The sequence below is a fragment of the Rhinoderma darwinii genome, chromosome 1 (assembly GCF_050947455.1).
Source record: "Rhinoderma darwinii isolate aRhiDar2 chromosome 1, aRhiDar2.hap1, whole genome shotgun sequence".
Lineage (NCBI taxonomy): Eukaryota > Metazoa > Chordata > Amphibia > Anura > Rhinodermatidae > Rhinoderma > Rhinoderma darwinii.
Window position 1 is genome coordinate 257,611,886 of NC_134687.1, and position 24,741 is coordinate 257,636,626.

Consider the following 24,741-nt stretch of genomic DNA (forward strand, 5'->3'; position numbering starts at 1 on the left):
GTGTTCTTATTCATGGCTAGTTCACAAGGTGTGTGTGTCTCTGTCTGTCCATCTCTCTCTCACATCCGCGTGTGTAAAAAAGCGTGTTGTATGTACTAACAGCGCACTTTACCAATGATGTAAATGAAAAGTGTATTTAAGCAATTTTTTATGTGGTTTTTGACACGTAAAATGCACAAAAAAACGGTGTCAAATACACACCGTGTGAACCTGTCAATTGAAAAGTCATTCACTTCACTTTCATCATTCACAAATCAAAAACGTCTGAAAATATGGAGCTGTTTCCAAGGGAAAACTGCTCCTGATTTTCAGAAGTTTTTTAGCAACTCCACGTCGGAACAGAACGCCGTATTTCCCATTGAAATCAATGGGCAGATGTTTGTAGGCGGTCTGCTTCCTATTTTTCAGCCGTTTCCCGCCCGAATAACGGCCGAAAATAAGCCGTATGAACATATTCTTAGGGTATGTGCACACGTAGTGTTTTCAACTGTTTTTCGGGCCATAAACGATTCGAAAAACGGCTGAAAAAAATCGGAGTGCGTTTTTGTTGTGATAACATGGGAGTAGTGCAGGCCATTAATCAGCCAATGGCCAATCTCCCCCCAGTAGTGCACATGTTGTGGCGGTTGGTGTTGCGGTGTATGCAGCTGAATGCTTGTTTTGTTTCTGTTCATGTGCCAGGTATTTCTTTTGACATTGCGGATTCTCTTTCTTCGCTTGTCGGACAGGTTTCGCCGGTTGGCGCCGGGCGCGGAGCAGATGGGGAAGTCTTGTCCGTTGGGGCTGTGGGACGTGGTCTTAGGGTGTCGGCAGCTTTGATTCAACAGTCTGTGAGTATTGGTATGTGGTGTGCAATATTCTAGGGTATGGGCGCAATGGGAGGAGTTGTCGGAGGAGGCTTTGATTTCTTCATTACTATACTTTGTAGGTTTGTCTTTCGGTGTTGCGTCTTGGCGGGTGGTCGCTGTTGCCTTTTGATGTAAACTAAGGGCTTTTGTGGATGTTTCGAAATCTTTTTTAGTAAAACTGGCACTGCGGGGGTATCAGAAACAAGTTGTCAGATGTGACTCGCGGCTACCTGTGTCGTTTGAGCTCTTGAAAAATCTGTATGTGCAGTTGGGGACCGTGTGTGTATTGGCTTACGAAGTGTGTTTATTCAGGGCTGCATTTTCTTTGGAATTTTTTGGTGCGTTTCGTGTTTCGGGATTAGTGTCTCCAAGTGGTGTGGTGTGTCTTGGCCTACAGGTGTGTGATGTAGCAGTTTTGGCAGGGCATGTTGTCTGTGTGATAAGGCAGTCTAAAACTGATCAGTATGGTAAGAAGTTACGTGTAGTGTTGGCCCGTCTTGCGGGGTCGGAGTTGTGTCTGTTTTTTTGTGTTGAGAAGTTCTTGGCTTTGCGGCCTATCGGGGGTTCCCCAGTGTTCATACATGCAAATGGTAAATTTTTGTCCCGTTATCAATTTGTGGCTGTGTTTCGTAGGTGTGTAGTTGCTTTGGGTTTAGACGCTAGGGATTTCTGCTCTCATTCCTTTCGTATTGGGGCTGCCATGGAGGCAGCTTGTTGGGGGGTTGGCTGATTCGGTGATTAAGAAGATTGGGAGGTGGGTCTGTCAGGTTTAAAGGGTATGTTCGCCCTGAGTTATTGTGTTGATTATGTTTGCTGGATGGGTGGTTGTTTTCCACGGGTGTATTGCATGTTGTTGTCATATTCTTGATGCCTTTCAGGCTCCACGGCATGTCGGGCTGACGTTTTTTCTGATGCTCGGCAGTTGGGTTTTCATAGGTCGTGATGCAGGTGCAGTGGTTGAGGATTAGGGGAATATTATGGAACAGACTCCTTTCTGAGGTTCAGCTCTATGCTGCAATTGAGAGACCCCAAACAGTTTAGTGATTCAGGCGGGTGGCAATGATTTGAGCATGCGGCCCTCTAGGGAAATCGTTAGGGATATCAAGTTGGATCTACTCTGGCTTTGGTCTAATTTTCCTGATATTATAGTGGTGTGGTCGGATATGGTGGCTCGGGAGACGTGGTGAAATGCGCGGTCCGTGGATGACGTGAATAAAGCCCGGGCTAAAATTAATAAGGAGGTGGCCCATTTTGTGAGGAGGAATGGTGGTGTGGTGGTTCGGCATCGGGACTTAAAGAGTCCGTCTGTGGCGGGGAGAAGGGGTCCTTGGAGGCAGAAAATAAATGGACAGGTGCATGTAAATGGGTCGTGCATCTGAATTGTTGTCAATATACAACAAGTGGAGCTCCTGGGGGATGGAGTCCTCAGGAGCAGCTTTCATGTACTCCGTGCCATTGGGTCAGGTGTGGACGACCATGGGTAACGTGATTTACCTCACATGACAAGTGGGGCGAGAATGAAGACTGCCTTCAAGGATTATTTATTCTTCCATAGATTATAGTTTACAAAAGGAGAGCAGGGGAAATGTTGGATTGCAAAGTGTATGTAATATTTGCATAATATTAGTGCATATGTTATTTATATGTTATTATTTATGTTTCCTTGCCAATATTTTGTGGAAATATTGTTTAATAAATGCAGCTGCTATGGCCTTTCACCAAAATAAGAGTCGGAGTCTTATTACAAGGGGAAGAGGGTGGTGGTCATGGTAAGCCGAATATCTAAATGAAGAAAAAGGAAAAAGAGGAGGACAACGGCGCTCCTCTAAGGTAATATTGTAAGGAACGGGGGGACAGTAAGAGCAGAGACGTGAGCTGATGCACTCATCTGGCAATGTTGTGCAAGTATAGGCACAACACTACTGCTTAGCGTGGAAACAAATGTTACTGAAGATCATTGTAGGTGTCGGCTGCCACCCGCTGCTATCCCACAGGAGAAGATTCTGTTCCCGGGGAGATCGAACACAGGATGTGGAGAAGAAAAGTTGCAGTATTCGGGACACGGCGCCTGACAGGTAATTGTTCAAAACAAAGTATTTTTCAGTAGATTTTATTGTAATACATACTACGCGTTTCAGGACCGGACAGGTCCCTTCCTCAGGTTCATACAACGATACACAAAAGCAAGCATCATTTTATGCACAGAAAAAACTGGAAAATAAAGACAAGCGTTTTTTCTGGGATGGCAATTACACCTCATTTTTCAAACAGGAAGGGAGGAGTGAACTAACCCCAAAGCAAGTGCATAAGATGGGCTTTTATGCACTTGCTTTATTCTGATTGAAAATTGATCAGATTTTTAATACAAACACGCAGTATTGTGTTTTGTTTCTTATAGATATATGCATTTTATAATTATATTTATATCTATGTACACTCCCGTTCAAAAGTTTAGGGTCACTTAGAAATGTCCTTATTTTTTAAAGAAAAGCACAGTTGTTTTCAATGAAGATAACATTAAATTAATCAGAAATACACTCTATACATTGTTAATGTGCTAAATGACTATTCTAGCTGCAAACGTCTGGTTTTTAATGCAATATCTACATAGGTGTCGCCATCTATCAAGCATGGTGGAGGTAATGTGATGGTCTGGGGTTGCTTTGGTGCTGGTAAAGTGGGAGATTTGTACAAGGTAAAAGGGATTTTGAATAAGGAAGGCTATCACTCCATTTTGCAACGCCATGCCATACCCTGTGGACAGCGCTTGATTGGAGCCAATTTCATCCTACAACAGGACAATGACCCAAAGCACACCTCCAAATTATGCAAGAACTATTTAGGGAAGAAGCCGGCAGCTGGTATTCTATCTGTAATGGAGTGGCCAGCGCAGTCACCAAATCTCAACCCCATAGAGCTGTTGTGGGAGCAGCTTGACCGTCTGGTACGCAAGAAGTGCCCATCAAGCCAATCCAACTTGTGGGAGGGGCTCCTGGAAGCATGGGGTGAAATTTCTCCCGATTACCTCAGCAAATTAACAGCTAGAATGCCAAAGGTCTGCAATGCTGTAATTGCTGCAAATGGAGCATTCTTTGACGAAAGCAAAGTTTGAAGGAGAAAATTATTATTTCAAATAAAAATCATTATTTCTAACCTTGTCAATGTCTTGACTATATTTTCTAGTCATTTTGCAACTCATTTGATAAATATAAGTGTGAGTTTTCATGGAAAACAAAAAATTGTCTGGGTGACCCCAAACTTTTGAATGGTAGTGTATATGTTAATATAGTTTTCCAATATGGTAAATATTTATTATGAGTATGACTGTTGTGATGGCAAGGTCAAATACCCGTCATTGCAAATGCGTATATATAGTTCACCTGCATACGATTAGGGGGAGCTATTACCTGACATCACGGTTTGATCTATACTGACCTTTGGGGTTAGTTCACTCCTCCCTTCCTGTTTGAAGTGTAATTGCCATCCCAGAAAAAACGCTTGTCTTTTTTTCCCCGTTTTTTTCTGTGCATAAAATGATGCTTGCTTTTTGTGTATCGTTGTATGAAGCTGAGGAAGGGACCTGTCCGGTCCTGAAACGCATAGTATGTATTACAATAAAATCTACTGAAAAATACTTTGTTTTGAACAATTAGCTGTCAGGCGCCGTGTCCCGAATACTGCAACTTTTCTTCTCCACATCCTATGGAAGCCAAATGACAGTCTTCTATCCTTGATGTCAAGATCTTTAGGGACACCACTGTCTGAATCCCCAGATAACAACTCCCCATCAGATAAATCATTCTCCTCAGATGACACTTGCAATTCAGGAGATGGCGCTCTTGCTCTTTTTTTTTTGCAGCAGCAGCAGAGGAAGCGAAGGCAGACCTCATATCATTAAAGGGTATGTTCACACGCAAAAAAAGTCTGAAAACACGGAGCTGTTTTCAAGGGAAAACAGCTCCTTATTTTCAGCTGTTTTTAAGCAAACTCGCTTAAAAGCTGAATGTTTCAGCCTGACTGTGAGGAGATTCAGACAAATAGACAGAACACTAAGGGTAAGGCCACACAGTGCGGCCACGTTGCGTTTATGTTGCGTTTTTTAAACCACAGCAAGTCATTTTTGAATAGAAGTCAATGGTGACATTTTTGTTATGGACAGACTGCTGCTATTATATTACAATGTATTTTCTGTGTGGTTGACTGCATCTTCATAATGTCCGACCGCATGCGTTTAATGACCGCGCTGCCAAAGTTGTTTCTGAACTGCTTGTGTTTTTGCTAACAGTTCTGCAATGCCTTATAATGAACTATATACAGGAAGCACCTAACAAACTTCAACACGGGTGAAAACTATGTCCATCAATTATTTCCTTTAAAAAACGTGACAGAACTGCAGCATTACAGAGACAAAAAACACATGCAGTTGACCGCATGCGGTTTTCAAACGCAACGAAACTGCAACTAAACCGTGTCAACAACGCACCGTGTGGCCTTACCCATAGTGTGCTGCCAATTATCAGATACTGGCTGCTGGCAATTAATAGTTTTGTTTCTTTTTCCTGGACTTCTTTTTCCCATGGGAAGGCACAGTAGAGGACATCTGGAAGACAGCAAATAATACTTTAGAATATCACCTTGTACAGAAAAAACGAGTACAGCCCACAAAAAAGTACCTTAATCTGCAGAGGTTCCCGCTACCCGGCTGAGCGCGGGAACCCTCTGTACACACCAGACCTTAAAAACCCGAAGACTTGCGATAACAATCATGCATGCGCAGTCACACCAGATCACGCCTCCCTACATTGCTGCGCCTGTGTGGACACAATGGCGGCCATATTTAAAAGTCCTATGTACATGCGCCGAACATCTGGAGGCCATAGTAACATAAGATACGGAAATCCAGCAGCCATTATGGTGCTCTAATCATGCTAGAGTTTGTGGCCACACTGGCTAATACGTTATGTAAAATGTTATGTAATACATACCACAACAAGATGACACGGGGTTAGGCAGCGATTCCAATAATGGAGGCTGACAGTCCGGTGGCTGAGGGACAGGCACGACCTGTATACAGCACTAGGGGGAGAGATACCTCAATCCACCCTGACAAAGTTTTGCCTTAGCGACAGTGACCCCTGTCTGTATAAAGGGCAAGTATAGAGGTTTCTTCCATAGACGTATCTTCTATCCAGATGGAAAGAGACAAAAAACGCAACTTGATACTCCTGCTGGAGCCTTAGGGTACAAATACACGCAGCGCAAACACTGCGGATTTTCAGCAATGGATTAATCGCGGAAAATCTGCAGGGTATTACGGTAGCAGCAGTGTGAGTGAGATTTCAACAAATCTCGTCCCCACACTGCGGAAAAAAACCACACATAATTTGACCTGCGGTGCGGTTTCTTCAACCTCAGCATGTCAATTAATGCTGTGGAATTGCAGCTCTTCTGTTGTGGGTTTTCCCATTGAATTCAATGGGGGGCTTAAACCCGCAACAAAGTGGTGTGTGTTGTGACATTTGCAGCCGAATCACAGTGATTCCGCCACAAAAATCGCAAGTAAAAAAATAAAAATAAAGTTATACTTACCCAGAGTTTCCGGCTTCTTCTCCAGTCCGGCCTCCTGGGATGATGTTTCATCCCATGGGACCGCTGCAGCCAATCACAGGCTGCAGCGGTCACATGACCTGCAACGTCATCCCAGGAGGCCAGACTGTGCGCAGAGAAGAGGGAGGGGGTAAGTATGAAAGTTTTTTTTTAATGTTCCGGGGGCTGCTTTACACAGTGAAAATTCTGCCGGAAAAGCGCACCACAATGTGGTGCGATTTTTTTGGGCACCATTTCCTGTGGTAATTAGGGCGGATATATACATGTAGAAGAACTAGCAGCACTCCAGGTTTAAAGTATAAAACTGTGGTTTATTCAGGCAACATCTAAAAGGTGCAACGTTTCAATGCCACATTGGGATCTTTCTCAAGCATCTCAATGTGGCATTGAAATGTTGCACCTTTCTGATGTCTGAATAAACCAGTTTTGTACTTTGAACTTGGAGTGCTGCTAGATCTTCTTCATGTATCTATATAATCCCTAGGATCGGGATTACTTTCTTGGTACCCGGACTTCACATACTTTTTTTGTGAGTGCTGCTGTTTTTGTATATATATATATATATATATATATTGTAAGGGAATTAGGTAGCGGGACAGTCGTCTCCTGGGGTAGACGGGCACCCGGTATCAAACACGCCAGTAAATTTCAGTCCGCACAGCAAATATGTGGTACTACTGGCCTCAGCCGGTTTTATTTACAGGTTGTACATGAATAAAAAGAAAAGTAAATAAAAGAAAACTCTATGCCTGTCCGGCACTAACTATACAGTCAGGTATCCTCAGTGGCGGATTATCATTAGGGCGTTTCGGGCGGTCGCCCGGGGCCCAAGACTGCCAGGGGGCCCAAGGCTCCCAGGGAGCCTATGACCGCCCGAACCCCCTCATGCCCAGTGGCGTCGCTAGCACCGGAGGGAGCCCCGGTGCCAGGACCGCACCTGTCAGGCGAGGGGAGCTTCGCTTCTACTTAGCAGCCGTGGTCTGTGCTGCTTTAGAAGCTCCCCCTCCAGCCCCCCTTCCCTGCTCTAAACATCTCTCCTCTGCTGCTAGCTGTCGGGACATGGGGGAGGGGAGACTGTCGGCGGGCTCTGTGCTGTGAGCAGGAGAAGAGCTGCAGTGAAGACATAAAAGGTAAGTGCATGTGTGTTTAATATCCATATTCATGTGTGTTTAATGTCCATATTCATGTATGTTTAATATCCATATTCATGTGTGTTTAATGTCCATATTAATGTATGTTTAATGTCCATATTCATGTATGTTTAATATCCATATTCATGTATGTTTAATGTCCATATTCATGTGTTTACAAGGTGTACTTTGTGTATAATGTGCCTACTCGTGTATAATGTGCCTACTTAGTGTATAATGTGCATACTCGTGTGTACTTTGTGTACTATGCATACTTTGTGTATAATGTGCCTACTTTGTGTACTTTGTGCATAATGTGTGTACTTTGTGTACTGTGCGTACTTTGTGCATAATGTGCGTACTTTGTACTGTGTGTACTTTGTGCATAATGTGCGTACTTTGTGCGTACTTTGTGCATAATGTGCGTACTTTGTGCATAATGTGGTACTTTGTGTACTGTGCGTACTTTGTGCAGAATGTGCCTACTTTGTACTGTGCGTACTTTGTGCATAATGTGTGTACTGTGCGTACTTTGTGCATAATGTGCGTACTTTGTGCATAATGTGCGTACTTTGTGCATAATGTGTGTACTTTGTGCATAATGTGGTACTTTGTGTACTGTGCATACTTTGTGCATAATGTGCCTACTTTGTGCATAATGTGCGTACTTTGTGTACTTTGTGCATAATGTGCCTACTTTGTGCATAATGTGCCTACTTTGTGCATAATGTGTGTACTTTGTGTACTTTGTGCATAATGTGCGTACTTTGTGCATAATGTGCCTACTTTGTGCATAATGTGCGTACTTTGTGCATAATGTGCGTACTTTGTGCATAATGTCCTTACTTTGTGCATAATGTGCGTACTTTGTGCATAATGTGGTACTTTGTGTACTGTGCGTACTTTGTGCATAATGTGCCTACTTTGTGTACTTTGTGCATAATGTGCGTACTTTGTGCATAATGTGGTACTTTGTGTACTGTGCGTACTTTGTGCATAATGTGCATAATGTGCGTACTTTGTGCATAATGTGCGTACTTTGTGCATAATGTGCCTACTTTGTGTACTGTGTGTACTTTGTGCATAATGTGCGTACTTTGTGCATAATGTGCGTACTTTGTGCATAATGTGCGTACTTTGTGCATAATGTGCGTACTTTGTGTACTGTGTGCATAATGTGTGTACTTTGTGTACTGTGCGTACTTTGTGCATAATGTGCGTACTTTGTACTGTGTGTACTTTGTGCATAATGTGCGTACTTTGTGCGTACTTTGTGCATAATGTGCGTACTTTGTGCATAATGTGGTACTTTGTGTACTGTGCGTACTTTGTGCATAATGTGCCTACTTTGTACTGTGCGTACTTTGTGCATAATGTGTGTACTGTGCGTACTTTGTGCATAATGTGCGTACTTTGTGCATAATGTGCGTACTTTGTGCATAATGTGTGTACTTTGTGCATAATGTGGTACTTTGTGTACTGTGCATACTTTGTGCATAATGTGCCTACTTTGTGCATAATGTGCGTACTTTGTGTACTTTGTGCATAATGTGCGTACTTTGTGCATAATGTGCATAATGTGTGTACTTTGTGCATAATATGCCTACTTTGTGCATAATGTGCGTACTTTGTGCATAATGTGCGTACTTTGTGCATGTCCTTACTTTGTGCATAATGTGGTACTTTGTGTACTGTGCGTACTTTGTGCATAATGTGCCTACTTTGTGTACTTTGTGCATAATGTGCGTACTTTGTGCATAATGTGGTACTTTGTGTACTGTGCGTACTTTGTGCATAATGTGCATAATGTGCGTACTTTGTGCATAATGTGCGTACTTTGTGCATAATGTGCCTACTTTGTGTACTGTGTGTACTTTGTGCATAATGTGCGTACTTTGTGCATAATGTGCGTACTTTGTGCATAATGTGCGTACTTTGTGCATAATGTGCGTACTTTGTGCATAATGTGCCTACTTTGTGTACTGTGTGCATAATGTGTGTACTTTGTGTACTGTGCGTACTTTGTGCATAATGTGCGTACTTTGTACTGTGTGTACTTTGTGCATAATGTGCGTACTTTGTGCGTACTTTGTGCATAATGTGCGTACTTTGTGCATAATGTGGTACTTTGTGTACTATGCATACTTTGTGTATAATGTGCCTACTTTGTGTACTTTGTGCATAATGTGTGTACTTTGTGTACTGTGCGTACTTTGTGCATAATGTGCGTACTTTGTACTGTGTGTACTTTGTGCATAATGTGCGTACTTTGTGCGTACTTTGTGCATAATGTGCGTACTTTGTGCATAATGTGGTACTTTGTGTACTGTGCGTACTTTGTGCATAATGTGCCTACTTTGTACTGTGCGTACTTTGTGCATAATGTGTGTACTGTGCGTACTTTGTGCATAATGTGCGTACTTTGTGCATAATGTGCGTACTTTGTGCATAATGTGCGTACTTTGTGCATAATGTGCCTACTTTGTGCATAATGTGCCTACTTTGTGTACTTTGTGCATAATGTGCGTACTTTGTGCATAATGTGCCTACTTTGTGCATAATGTGTGTACTTTGTGTACTTTGTGCATAATGTGCGTACTTTGTGCATAATGTGCCTACTTTGTGCATAATGTGCCTACTTTGTGCATAATGTGCCTACTTTGTGCATAATGTGCGTACTTTGTGCATAATGTCCTTACTTTGTGCATAATGTGCGTACTTTGTGCATAATGTGGTACTTTGTGCATAATGTGCCTACTTTGTGTACTTTGTGCATAATGTGCGTACTTTGTGCATAATGTGGTACTTTGTGTACTGTGCGTACTTTGTGCATAATGTGCATAATGTGCGTACTTTGTGCATAATGTGCGTACTTTGTGCATAATGTGCCTACTTTGTGTACTGTGTGTACTTTGTGCATAATGTGCGTACTTTGTGCATAATGTGCGTACTTTGTGCATAATGTGCGTACTTTGTGCATAATGTGCCTACTTTGTGTACTGTGTGTACTTTGTGCATAATGTGCGTACTTTGTGCATAATGTGCGTACTTTGTGTACTGTGTGTACTTTGTGCATAATGTGCCTACTTTGTGTACTAGTGTTTAGGTAGTGTTAGCAATAGTTACGGCGCGGCAGGGTGGTGGTGGAGAAAGGGGGCCCAAGTTTGGGTAACAGCCCAGGGCCCATGGTCTTCTTAATCCGCCACTGGGTATCCTAACTAACACAGTGCATGCTTAATGCCTGGCACCATAAACCATGCAGACCATACAACCTGTTATGAATGCAGTCGGTTTGCTCTCACAAGCTCCTCTCCCAAGGCTGAGAGAGAGTGTGACTGAACTGCAGCCTTTTTAAAGGGCTATCACACCTGACACATGATTAATAGCTAGATAGCCCAAGACCAGGACTGTGTGGATGGAGTGGGGGCCCACCCATCTCTCCCCACTCCAACAACCAGGCCCTTTTCCAGGTTTTAGATAAAACCTATTGCAGAGTGAGAACCACATTCTCTTCTGAATTTATTCCCTGGTTGTTTTCAGATAGCAGAAGACAGAAATCTTGGGGAAATATAGACCCCATCCACAACCTCTCCACATGGTCTGTCACAATATAAATATATATATATATATATATATATATATATATATACATATATACACGTATATATATATGTATATAGATATAAAATACTTCCCTCTACAAGAGACATTTATGACATATGCACAGGATGTCATAAATGTTAGATAGGTGCGGGTCCCAGATTTGAGACCGCATCTATCTCGAGAACGGGGTCCCCTAAACCCCGTTCTGCCGTTCTGTGTTGCAGTAGAAGCAGGTGAATTCCGACTATGAGTTAGGAAAATAGAACTGAATGGTAGTTACGGAAACAGCGTAGCTCAGCGAGCTATGCTGTTTTCGTAACTCCCGACCATACGGTAAGGAAGTGGCCGGGGAGGCAGAGGGAGCAGAAAAAGATAGAATGGGGTTTAGGGGGCCCCGTTCTAGAGATAGGTGCGGGTCCCAGAGGTGGGACCGACATCTATCTGACATTTATGACATATCCTGTGGATATGTCATAAATGTCTCTGATGGGAAAACCCCTTTAAATACCACAATACCTGTGCTGCCAACGCAGTAAGTCTCTGAGGGAGGAAGTGAGGGATGGGGATGGCTCACAATGTCAACGAGAAAGTGGCCCTTCTGAGCCTAGAGTATGCCAACCCCCACATACTGTAAATGTGACCAGGTAATTGGACTGACCTTGATGGACTGTCAATATTCATTGATACAGGTGGTGAGTTAAGGTCACTGATATCCTCACGGTCAATGAGCTCTCACAATGCTCCTATGGGGGACGCTTATCAGTTTATTTTATTAACGATCATATGTAACTTTAAGTGTAGGACTGACGGTTGTACTTATATAATTGTTTTGTCTTCACACGGGTGGGTTAGGTTAAGGTTCTGAAACAGATTGTAGAACCCATACTTTAACCCTACCTGGGTTTTATTCCTTTAAGTTAGACCAGACCATACAGTTAAAGTATTTTTCCTTCATATTGCCTCTACCTTTTTTTGTCCCGTGGTGGGTAGCTTCCCCCACATGCTAGAAAAAAAGAGAAATACACACACACTTTGAAGTGTAGTTTTTTTTATCCTTAGGGTGGATTCACACGAGCGTGTATTCGGTCCGTGCGGGCCGCGTGGTTTTCACGCGGCACGCATGGACCAATACAAGTCTATGGGGCAGTACAGACAGTCCGTGCTTTTTGCGCAGCGTTTGTCTGCTGCGCAAAATGCGCGACAGGTTCAATAACTCTGCGTATTTCGCGCATCACGCACCCATTGAAGTCAATGGGTGCGTGAAAATCACGCGCACCACACGGAAGCACTTCCGTGGGACGAGCGTGATTCGCGCAACAGCAGTGAAAAGGATGAATGAAAACCGAAAAGCACCACGTGCTTTTCTGTTTCCGAACATCCAAACGGAGTGTCTTTGCGTACCGAACTTCACCGGGTTCGGCCAAACTCGTTTTGGCCGATCCCGGCAAAAAAATTATCGGTACGCGACGTCAGGAGATAGTCACTGTCCATGGTGCTGAAAGAGTTAAACTGTTTCAGCACCATGGACAGTGACTTGCGATCCCAAAATACATTAACCTGTAAAAAAAACCCGAAGTTCTAACTTACCGATTACTCCTGTCTCCTTCCTGCAGTCCGACCTCCCGGGATGACACTTCAGTTCAAGTGACAGCTCCAGCCAATCACAGGCCAAGCACAGGCTGCAGCCAATCACAGGCTGCAGCGGTCACTTGGACTGCTGCGTCATCCAGGGAGGTGGGGCCCGATGTCAAGAGAGGCGCGTCACCAAGGACGCGTCACCAAGGACGCGTCACCAAGGCAACGGCCGGGAAGTTCTCGGTAAGTAGGAACTTTATCTTTTTTTTGTACAGGTTTTTCGCTGTTGTGTTCGGCATTCACTGTCGAGGGTGCTGAAAGATTTAGCTCTTTCAGCACCTTGGACAGTGACGGGCGTTGACAAGCCTCATCTCTATGATGCCGGCTGCGCGAAAATCACGCAGCCGCGCATCAGACACGCATGACACACGCAGCTGTCAAATGGTTTTTGCGCTCGCAAAACGCTGCGTTGTTTGCGCGCGCAAAAACGCAACGTTCGTGTGAATCTCCCCTTACACTCACTAATGTGTCATTTCCTAACGGGCCACAATGCTCTGAATTTGATTTGTTACAGTTTTTCGAAGTTTGTTATTTCATCTTATATGTTATTTGTTGTTTTGATATGCAGATGTTTCTGGGGATCTCACAGAAACAGACATACCCTTCTAATGCTCTATGGTATATATATCCTGATTTCCAGAAAAAGCCTTACACACATTCCATTAAACATAGGTTTCCTCTATGAATATAATATCATGAAAATGAAATGTAAAGTACCTTAGGTCACCCAACAAAAGTTTTAAGATCCTTAGGTATCTAAAATGACAGTTATTGATAGCTTAAGACAACCCAGTCTGGCCTCCATTCTGACTTACAGCTCCTGCTTGGATTAATTCAGGCCCTAGCAACTAGGACAGGACCTGGACTCCCTAGACTCCAGAATTGAGCTATCACACCAGCAAGCTCTAACCAAAATACGTTCCGATGTTGAACAATTAAACAATAGATCACATGGCACCGAACAAAATGTGTATAACATGGACGCCAGAGTTGCTGCCCTTGAACCGTAATCGACCCGATTAGATTGCTCCTACAATCTCTGGCTCTTCAGATGGATGATCAGGAAAATAGGGGTTGGATAAAACAATGTCCGCCTCAAAGGCCTCCCTGAACTTGGCCCACAGGATGACCTCCCCGCAAGGGTTTCCGCCATCTTTAATACTTTAACTAATGGCCTGCAGATGCCATCTTTCTCGTGGACAGAGTCCACAGAGTGTCACGTTTGGGACATACTGACCCTTCTAATCCCAGGGACGTATTATGTCGACTCCACTACTACACCGACAACGATATTATTGTACGAGGAGCCTGGTAGCATGGCCCAATAACAATAGAGGGAAGCTCAATTAAGGTATACCCTGATGTCTCTTCCAAAATGTTATACATGAGGCGCCTTCTACATCAACTCCTGGAAAAAAGACTCTAATACTTTCTTACTACGTCATCACTCTGACCTCGAGGACCTGTTTCGCTTCCTGCAGATTGCTCCTTTCCCGGTTCCTGACTAGTCACTTGGAAGCTCTGATCACCAGTCGTGCAAGACACTTATCCAATAACCGTCCCTCCCTAATGGATAAATGTCCTGCTTTTCTGGACCTCTCTCTTGGGCTCCCTCCTGAAGCTTAACTCCTGTGCTATCTCAAAGGGACCCTCTTATACACACCATGACCTGTTACTTTCGAACATTGCCTGTCCATTCAAAACACACTTCTTTGCTATTGCATCCTACCTACCCAAATGACCACTATGTTTCACAAATGACATTCTGACAATACTGCCTCAAGAGACCTGTTGGATATCGGAATATGATTCTGTATGTCTACAGACTACTCTTCATCCTTTACGCACTACCAGCAAGCCGATAACCCTATGGAATTCTAATTACCCAAGACACACACGATCCTCAGATTTCTCTACTCTACCGGATACCGAATCTTACCGCCTAAGGTTTTGCTGTGTTTTATTTTTTACGTACTTATTCTAGCATTGTGTCTTGCTATTGATATGTCTCCCCCATGTTTCTAGGTCAGATGTTGGTTGTTTCTTTCCAGGTGTCCGCCTGCTGTCCCGGTTGGCGCCTTGTGGACCCACTTCCTGATCTTCAAGTTCTGAGGCTATAGGCTCTTCATGTGGCCTAACCTGAGCCTATCGGGAGCGCACCTTGGACACCTCTGTCTGCCCTACGCCGGTAATGCTTTTTCTTTCCTATTTATTTTTATTCATACTTACGTTGGCCCCTCTCCTTTCCAACCCCTATCCCCCCTCATCCCCTCCCTTGTCTGGACAGGTTTTTACATTTAAAATTTGAAGCTCATCCTACTGTTCTCATTCTTTTTCCCCTCAGGACCTTTCTTTTTCACAGAGGAGTCGGCCTCTGCATTGCTCTTCCCCTCTCTCACTCCGCTTTTCCCTTAACTCTTTTCTCTCCTCTCTTCCTTTCCCAAACCGCCCTGCCCCTCTCTCTTCCTTTTTGTGTGTTCCACAAACAGACAGGTATGCCACGGCAAGTTCAGACAGATCTGTTAGTGGGGTCACTTAACATCAAGGGCCTTCATAGTACTGAGAAGCGCTCAATCCTCTTGAATCTCCTAAAAGGTAAACACATCCACATTGCTTTCCTTGAGAAAACCCATTTATGTGAACAAAAACCTTTCAAGCTTTCTAATTTATGGTTCCCACACGCCTACCATAGTCACCCCTCTGACCTGAAATCCAGAGGGACTAGTATCCTTATATCCCGATCCCTCCTATGGGAATTCCTTGACTCTCGCAGTGATGGGGATGGACGAATGCTGTTGCTCAAGGGCTCTATCGCCTCCCAAACGTACACGTTTGCCTCGTTATATGTACCTAATATTGGCCAAGGTACGGCTCTTGTTAATTTTCTCGAAGGCCTTGAGGAGTTTGGGGAGGGTACCATAGTCCATGGTGGAGACTTCAATGTCGCATTAGATCTTGCCCTAGATGTCTCGACTGGAACTTCTGCCCTTTCACTCTCTCAACTTCTACGTATTAGTCGAACCTTTCACGAACACCACTTCATAGACACTTGGCCCTTACTACTCCCTTCTGACATGGATTTTTCTACTCTCCAGCAGAAGACACATACTCTAGACCCAACTTCTTTTTTTCTTAAACACCAAGACCTCCACTCCCTCAAACTAACTGACATTGACAGGATTACTTTGCGCTTGTCAAGATTGTCCTCTCACTCCACTCCCCGATCCAGCATCCCCCACAATGGAAATTTAATTCCTCACTCCTCAATGACACGGTAGTGTCCGCGGACATTCAATACTTCCTTGATGAATACTTCTCATTAAACACCACGGGGTGACACCGACCCCTGCATTATGTGGGAGGCACACAAATGCGTTATACGTGGAGTTCTAATCACACATGGAGCATGCCTAAAGAAGGAACGTTCCTTAGCCATCACTACTGCTATGGAAATGCAAGTTTGAGTGATTTTCCAAAGGCTGATGGAGTCTGCCAGGAGAGAGCGTGCACGTAAAACCGCAACCTCAAATCAGTAACCACTCTGATCGACAGAGTCTAAGGCTACTCTAAGGTGTTCATCAGAGCGACCGCAAGGTGGGATTGTCTTTGCTTCTTAGAACCCAGGTTGTCTTAGCAGAGTACTGTGTTGGATTAGAGGGGCCATGCAGGCAAACCTGAGCTGGAAACCAGACAGCTAGACGGTTAACTGAAAGCCCAAAACTAGAGCAAGGGGTAATCAGGGAAAGCAAACGTCAAAACCAGCCGGGAGCAGATAGTCAAAATCGGTAAGCAGAGGGTAAACAAGAGACAAGCCAAGGGCAGTATTCACGAGGTCCAGAAGTCTGAAGTGCAGGAAATGTCAGGAGCTTGATCAGAACACCGAAGATAGGAGAATCACAAGCAAGGAAGAGGTGGAAGAAGGTGGGATTAAATACTAATCCACACCTGAAAGGCAGAAGGACAGACAAAAGATATAGGCTCAAGGTAAAAGAGACACACACACACACACACACACACACACACACGCAGAAGCCAGAACCGTAATCATGGTTATCTTAAAGGAACAGACGTTTCCTAACAACAACCCTATTATCAGAGATTAAAACTTTCACATAATTAAAAATTAAAACTTTCACATAAACGTTCCCTTGACCCTGAACATAAAATCTCCTTACTCCATAAAACGAGAAGACCTTAGGGCCCTTCTGATGTCCAAAGCCAAAGCTATCCTCCCAAAAAGCAAACACCATTTTTACGAGTATGGTAATAAATGTAGCAAATCCCTCGCCATGTCTCTGCGTATCCAGCAATCCCATACCTACGTCCCATTTATATCCACCTCCACCCGCGAGCCCACCTTCCATTAGAAATAGCAGCAGCCTTTCATGATTATTTTGCCATCTTATATAACACAGACTCTAATAACCCATCAACCCTCTCTAGTGACTTTCGCTCACGGATTAGATCTTATATAGCGGGCTCTGGCCTCCCCGCTCTTTCAGAAGACAATGTAACTACATTAGAAACCCCAATCTCAGAACAAGAACTGACCTTTGCCATTAAACGCTCCCGAACGGGCAAAGCCCCCGGCCCTGATGGCCTTACGCTCCCATACTATAAAAAATTCCATAATACGCTGTTCCCACACCTTCTTACCTCCTGGAATTCCCTGTCCTCCTCCTCGACCATACCCCCTGATTCTCTCAGAGCACACATAGCAGTGATTCCTGAACCCGGCAAAGTCCCCTCCCAATGTGCCAGCTTTATTAGGCCCCTGGCTGCCATAGAAGACACTGACACTCGGCGATCGTATCGCCGGGTGTCAGTGGGAGAGAGAGGGAGCTCCCTCCCTCTCTCCAAAACCACTCAAATGCAGTGCTCGCTATTGCGCACCGCATCTGAGGGGTTAAACATGTGAGATCGATACTTATATCGATCTCACACGGCAGAGCAGGGATGCTCCCAGCCCTCAGCTGCCTCTGGCAGCTGAGAGCAGGGACATTTGACGGCTCCCTGCTCTGTTTACTCATCCTGATGCAGTGCCGTAAAAAGGCATATGCATCAGAATAAAGCCCGTTAGTGGCCGCCGTTAAAAGGCGTATTGGCGGTCACTAACGGGTTAATCGAACCCACAAATATAATGCTCCAGATTCTCAACTAGCTCAAAGGAAGGTCAGTTTTATAGCTCCTTTAAACAGCAAAACTGTTTACAGCGGTGCTAACATAATTGCACAAGGGTTTTCAAGTGTTTTCTAATCATCCATTAGCCTTCTAACACAGTTAGCAAACACAATGTACCATTAGAACACTGGAGTGATGGTTGCTGGAAATGGACCTCTATACACCTATGTAGATATTGCATTAAAAACCAGACGTTTGCAGCTAGAATAGTCATTTAGCACATTAACAATGTATAGAGTGTATTTCTGATTAATTTAATGTTATCTTCAGTGAAAAAAACTGTGCTTTTCTTTCAAAAATAAGGAAATTTCTAAGTGACCCTAAACTTTTGAACGGTAGTGTATGTCAGATTTGAAAAATGGGCCCTGAGACCTAAGGCCAAAACTAGGCTGCGTCCTTAAGGGGTTAAGCGGTCAAAGAAAGTCTCTTAGGTTCTAAGTTTTAAGACAAATTTTGAAAAGGGGAGACCAAGTCGATTATCTCTCCTCTAGAGAGATGGGTAACGATGAAGTGTTATCATTTGGGGGGGGGGGCACATCCCTTATCAGTTATGATGTGGCCTCGTCAGGAGGTCTCACCTGGTGAAATAACATGGTCTGTGTAGAGAACGGCAACGTTAGCGACCAATAGGAGGCAATATACCAACTAGTTTGTTCCCAGGACTGTTGGGTAAAGGGACAATCCCAGAAACAATGCCACAGGTCGGTTTTAGGGGTCTGACTCTTGGGGCAGGCAGTAATCATATCAGAAACATTTGGGAAAGCCGGTATGTTAAAGCCATAAATCGCTTTATGCATAATTCTACAGTAGTATTCATGCCTCATTTATAATTACCCTGCGCACTAACCCTTCAGTATAGTGTCAGCTATGTCTGGATCCCCAATCATGTAACCAATCCAGGAAATGTCTAAAGAGGCATGCTAAATAATATCCGCTGATACTCTGAAAGTTTAACCCCCCCATCGGCTCTACAATCCATCAGTTTGGTCAGAGCAATTCTTGGCCTTTTGCCATTCAAAATGTAGTGGGAGAAGTCTGACTTCAGCTACATAACGTCTGTGTGTTTCACTTAAAAATGGGAGATTTTGTAGGGGGTATAGCAATTTCGGAAAATTATTTTCACTAGATGTCATCTGCCCAAAGAAGTGAGCAGTAAGTGTTGCTATTTATTAACTTCTTAAATAATTTTGAAGGGGGGATGGTTTATTGAGCACAGAGTATCTGGAGTCTTTCCAATTTTAATACCCAAATAGGTGAAATGGTTTATTACCGGCTTTATGGAAAGACCTATAATAAACAAAAAAGCACTGGAATGTTTCTTCATTCCCCAGGAGTTCACCCTTCGAAATGTTGATTTTATATCCTGAAAGGTCCCCAAATGTTTTGATACAGTCTAACAAGTGTCAGAGTTGTGTTTGGGGGGTTGGCATAAAGATTAACACAACATCCACAAATAGTGTAAGTCTAAGCTCTCGACCCCCCCACCTTGATTCCAGAGTAAATATCGCCTCCCTCTAGCAGCCACGCCATAGGCTCCAATGCCAGGTCAAAAAGAGGAGGACTATCTCACTGACTCTCTTGTGGATATAATATAATAAAATATCACTTTTATTAAATCTGCATTAAAAAATAAAGATTGCACTAGGCTTCCTTCCTATATTCCACCTAAAATAATTGGTTTACTGTGGGGGAGTATTTGCTGAACAAGACCAGGCCAATGGAAGGTACATCTCAGTCTAAACTCACAGTTACTATCTATAGAGAAAATTAAAAAGATACACGGCGCACATGGTGCATCATCCCAAGGTGACAGGAATATAACGTCAGGTAAAAGGACGGTGCTCACCTGGTAGCGTTGTGCTGGGAGCACAACGTCCTTGTTGGTGGATAAAATCAGGGTGGTCTGCAGCCTGGGATTCTTCCGGTAACCCGTAGGGTTCCGTTGACCAAATGTTATAGGAGTTCAGTAGAAAAGGGAGTCCCACTGAGCGGCGCTGTTCCTCCCCAGTGCAAATAGGTCCAGCAGGTCTCGTCGGTGAAAGTTCGCTGGTATAAATTAAAACATTTCTAGACTACTATAAAATTATTCTGTTATCCGTTTATTGTTTGCGTTTTTATGAAAATAAATAAAATGAGTACTACGCATTTCAAGACCGGACCGGTCTCTTGATCAGGCTAGGAAAAAAAGACAATGATGGTCACCCGTCTTGACTCATACTATATAGCCAGTGGTGGATCCACATAGAGGTTCAGGGTCCGAGTTCATACGTGCGTATTTGAAAATAATACAAGGTTTTTTTTTTAGACATTTCTTCAGTTCAATACAAAGTCATTGTAGGTAGATGTGAAACAACGTTATCAAATGTAACTGTTACTGTCATCAGGTGTTCAATATAAGCTGTCTAAAAAAAACATTTTATCGGCATGAGCCACTGGCGTAGCTATAGGGGTCGCAGCGGTCGCAATCGCGACCGGGCCCCGAAGCCAGGGGGGCCCACGGCCCCCCGCACCACATCAATAAAAAGTTACTATAGTAACTCGGGCCGCGGGCCCCTGTTACTATAGTAACATACTTTGCTTACCTTCCTGGTTCCGGATCGCAGCGGAGGTCCTGACGTCAAGCGCTGTGCGCAGCGCATGACGTCACAGCGCTATGCGCCGCGCACAGCATCGAGACGACAGAACTCCCGCCGCGGCCGAAGAGGAAGGTAAGGTTAGCCCTGACTGGCGGGGTCCGACTCCAGGGACCCGCCAATCAGCTGTTTTGAAGGGGCCGCAGCACTCGTACGAGAGCTGCTCCCCTTCATTCCTGTCACTTCATTCCGGTCACACTGTGAATCCGTGTCGGCGATTCACAGTGTGAGCGAGTAGTGAAATGAAGGGGCCGCAGCTCTCGTACGAGTGCTGCGGCCCCTTCAAAACAGCTGATTTGCGGGTCCCGAGAGACACATCAGCTATTAATGGCCTATCCTGAGGATAGGCCATCAATGTTTAGGGACTGTACAACCCCTAAGCCTACGATGTAGCAGGCTTAGGGGGCCCATGAGACAGGATCACAGATTGTGTGATCCTGTCTGCTGGGCCCTGTATCTAAGCCAATCACATGGTAGGCTTAGATACATGGCCCATGCGTGATCCTGTCTGCTGGGCCCTGTATCTAAGCCAATCACATGGTAGGCTTAGATACATGGCCCATGTGTGATCCTGTCTGCTGGGCCCTGTATATAAGCCAATCACATGGTAGGCTTAGATACATGGCCCATGTGTGATCCTGTCTGATGGGCCCTGTATAAAAGCCTACCACACTGTAGGTTTAGATACAGGGCCCAGCACACAGTAATCTTATACTGTATAAGATTACTGTCTGCTGGACCCTATATCTAAGCCTACGTTGTGGTAGGCTTAGATACAGGGCCCCACAGACAGTATCACACATGGGCCCTGTATCTAAGCCTAACACATGTGTTACTAATCATTTTTTGTGTGTTTTCTTACAGGTTCGGTCGTTGGACTACGTCGGATTCCAGGACTACTTTGATGACGGCTTTTTTTTTATTATCAATAAAATGGTTAATGAGGGCTGTGTGGGTTTTTTTTTTATTTCAATAAAATATTTTTTCTATGTCTTTGTGTTTTTTTTTAAACTATATTATACCGCCTTAGTAATGGCCGCCAGCTGATTGACAGCATCCATTGCTAAGGCGGGGCTTAGTGTTAGCCGATGCAGAGGCGAACACTAACCCCCTTTATTACCCCGGTACCCACCGCCACCAGGGGTGCTGGGAAGAGCCGAGTACCATCCAGTACCTGACCATCTGTAGTGATGGTCGGCCACTGGGGTGGCCGCAGGCTGGTATTATCAGGACGGGAAAGGCCATATACAGTGGCCCTTCCCACCCTGGTAATGCTAGGCTGCTGCTGCTTTATTGTATCTGGCTGGTTATGAAAAATGGGGGGGACCCCACGTCATTGAAAAAAAAAAAAAAAAAAAAAATTGGAAAGAACGATGTGGGGTCCCCCCCAATTTTCATAACCAGCCAGATACAACACAGCAGCAGCAGGCAGCATTACAAGGGTGGGAAGGGCCACTGTTTTTGGCCTTCCCCAGCCTAATACTAGCCAGCCTGCGGCCGCCCTGGTGTCTGACCGTCACTGCAGATGGTCGGGTACTGGTTCGTACCCGGCTCTTCCCAGTACTCCTGGTGGCGGTGAGTACCGGGGTAATAGTGGGGGTTAGTGTAGCCTCTGCACCGGCTAACATTAAGCCCTGCCTTAGTAATGGAGGTTGTCTATCAGCCAGCGGCCATTACTAAGGCGGTGATAATAAAGTTTAAAAAGATACAAGCACATAGAAAAAATATTTTATTTAAATAAAAAAACACAACCCTCATTAACCATTTTATTGAGAATAAAAAAAACGCCGTCATTGAAGTCCTCGAATCCGAAGTCCAACAACCGAACTAAAAAAACACAAACACACAAAAATAATCAGTAACACATAAAGAAGCAAAATTATTATTCTTACCTATCCTGGGTCCAGCGCTGGAGATGCACCCCAACATTTGTAAAGCAATTTACGGCAATACCCCACATGTGGTCATACCTCAGAAAGGCAGGAGCGCTCTTTGTCATGTAGATTTTGTTGGATTGTTTTCACATTTGCAGCTTCTGAGGTACCAGTACAATGGAAACCCCTTAAAAGTGACCCCATTTTGGAAACTAGACCCCTTGAGGAATTAATTGTAGTTTTCATGGGGTTTATGTGACTTTTTGATCAGTTTTTATTCTATTTTTAAGAGGTGTAGTGACTAAAAAACAGCAATTCTACTATTGTTTTTATTCTTTTTTTTTTACGGCGTTCACCGTGCGCTATATGATTACAGAGATACCATATGTTTATAGTTTTTTTGTCTTATGGCATTTGCACAATAAAATACTTTTTATAAAAAATAATTTACTTTTCGTGTTGCCATATTCTAAGAGCCATAACTTTTTCGTTTTGCCATCAATAAAGTGGTGCGAGAACTTGTTTTCTGCGTAACGAACTGCAGTTTGGGGCAGTACTATTTTTAGGTACATGAGATTTTATGATCTCTTTTTATAAAAATTTTTGGGAGGGGAAGTGATTCTGGTATGGTTTATTATTAATTTATTTTATGGCGTTCACTGCGCGGGATAGATAACAAAATACTTTGTATTGTAGTTCAAGCCGTTATGGACGCGGCAATACCAATTATGTATAGTTTATTTGTTTATTTATTTATTTTTATTAATAATAATAAAGGACTGATAATGGAAAAAGGGAGATTTTTACTTTTTATTACTTTAAAAAAAAGTTTTTACACAACTTTTTTACTTTGTCCCACTTGAGGCCATGAGGCCCTGATAACAATTCTAATACACTGCACTACATGCATAGTGCAGCGTATTAGAGTTGTCAGCCACTCGCTGACAGCAAGCATAGTGGGTCATGACTTTGTCAGGACCCACTAGGCTTCCGTAGATGGCATTGCCGGAGGCCATTATTAGGCCTCCGGTGTCCATAGCCACCATTGCCTCCTGCTATCATGTAGCGGGCCGTCGATGGTGGTTTAACCACTAAGAAGCCGTGATCGCTATTGAATGCGGCTTCTAAGGGGTTAATCAGCGAGGATACCAGTATGGTTCCCGCTGAAGGAGCTGCGGCAACTTTTGTATGAGACAGCAACTGTCACAGCTCCTGTATATGTCGGGAGGATGGCCAAAATGGCCGTTCCTCCCGTGATGTACTATTAGGTCATGGAGTGCGAACGATGCAGTTACCATGATCTTATAGTACGTCCAGGAGTGGCAACGAGTCAAACTATGATGGCCGTGAGGCCGGGTTTCCACGGGTTTGGTATGCTGCGTAAAAACTGCGCAGCATATCCGACCTGAAACCCGCAGCACCTTCCGTCCCAAAAATCGCACCACAATGGTGCAGTTTTTTAGACAGAATTTCTGCTGCGGAAAGCAGCGCTTGAACAAAAAAGTAGAGACTTGCCCCCTTCCTCTTCTCTGCGTGTAGTCCGACCTCCTACGAGGTGTCATGCCATGGCCTCGGGCCATCAGGCTCACACACCTACTGACGGCCGCAGCCATGGGTCTGTGAGCGCTGGCCCCCATCTCCTGCTCAGGAGACACCAGCGCTCATTTCCGCTTCTCTCGGTCGGGTCCCGTAGGGTGCGCGCGCACGCTCGTGCCCGCTCTTAAAGGGCCAGCGTGTGCACCTGAGTTAAAGTGCCAAATTAGCCTATGAGCACCCTGGACTATAAGAGGGGCCCAGCCCCTTCCTGCCTTGTCTGAGCTTTGTTGTCGTTACCCTAGTCTGTCTTTGCAAATAGTCTCCTAAGTGTTTTCCAGTTCCCAGTGTTTCCCGTTCCTGCTACCTGTAACCTGTATCCCGTGCCATCCTGGTCAAGTGCCGTATTGAGTTGGAGTTGTGCTGTGCTGAGTACCACGCCTGTCCTGCTTCACCAGTCCCAGCCGAGCCTGTCTTGCTACTGTCTGAGCTACCACAGGTACACCTATACGAACTATAGACTGTGACCTATGTCCTGTAAGCCAGCTGCCATACCGTCAAGGCGGTATGGCCCAGTGGGTCCACGTATCCAATGTGACACGATGACATTGATGCTGCAGCCTGTGATTGGCTGCAGCGGTCACATGTGATGAAACATCATCCCAGGAGTACGGACTGTAGGAAGAAGGAGAGCGTT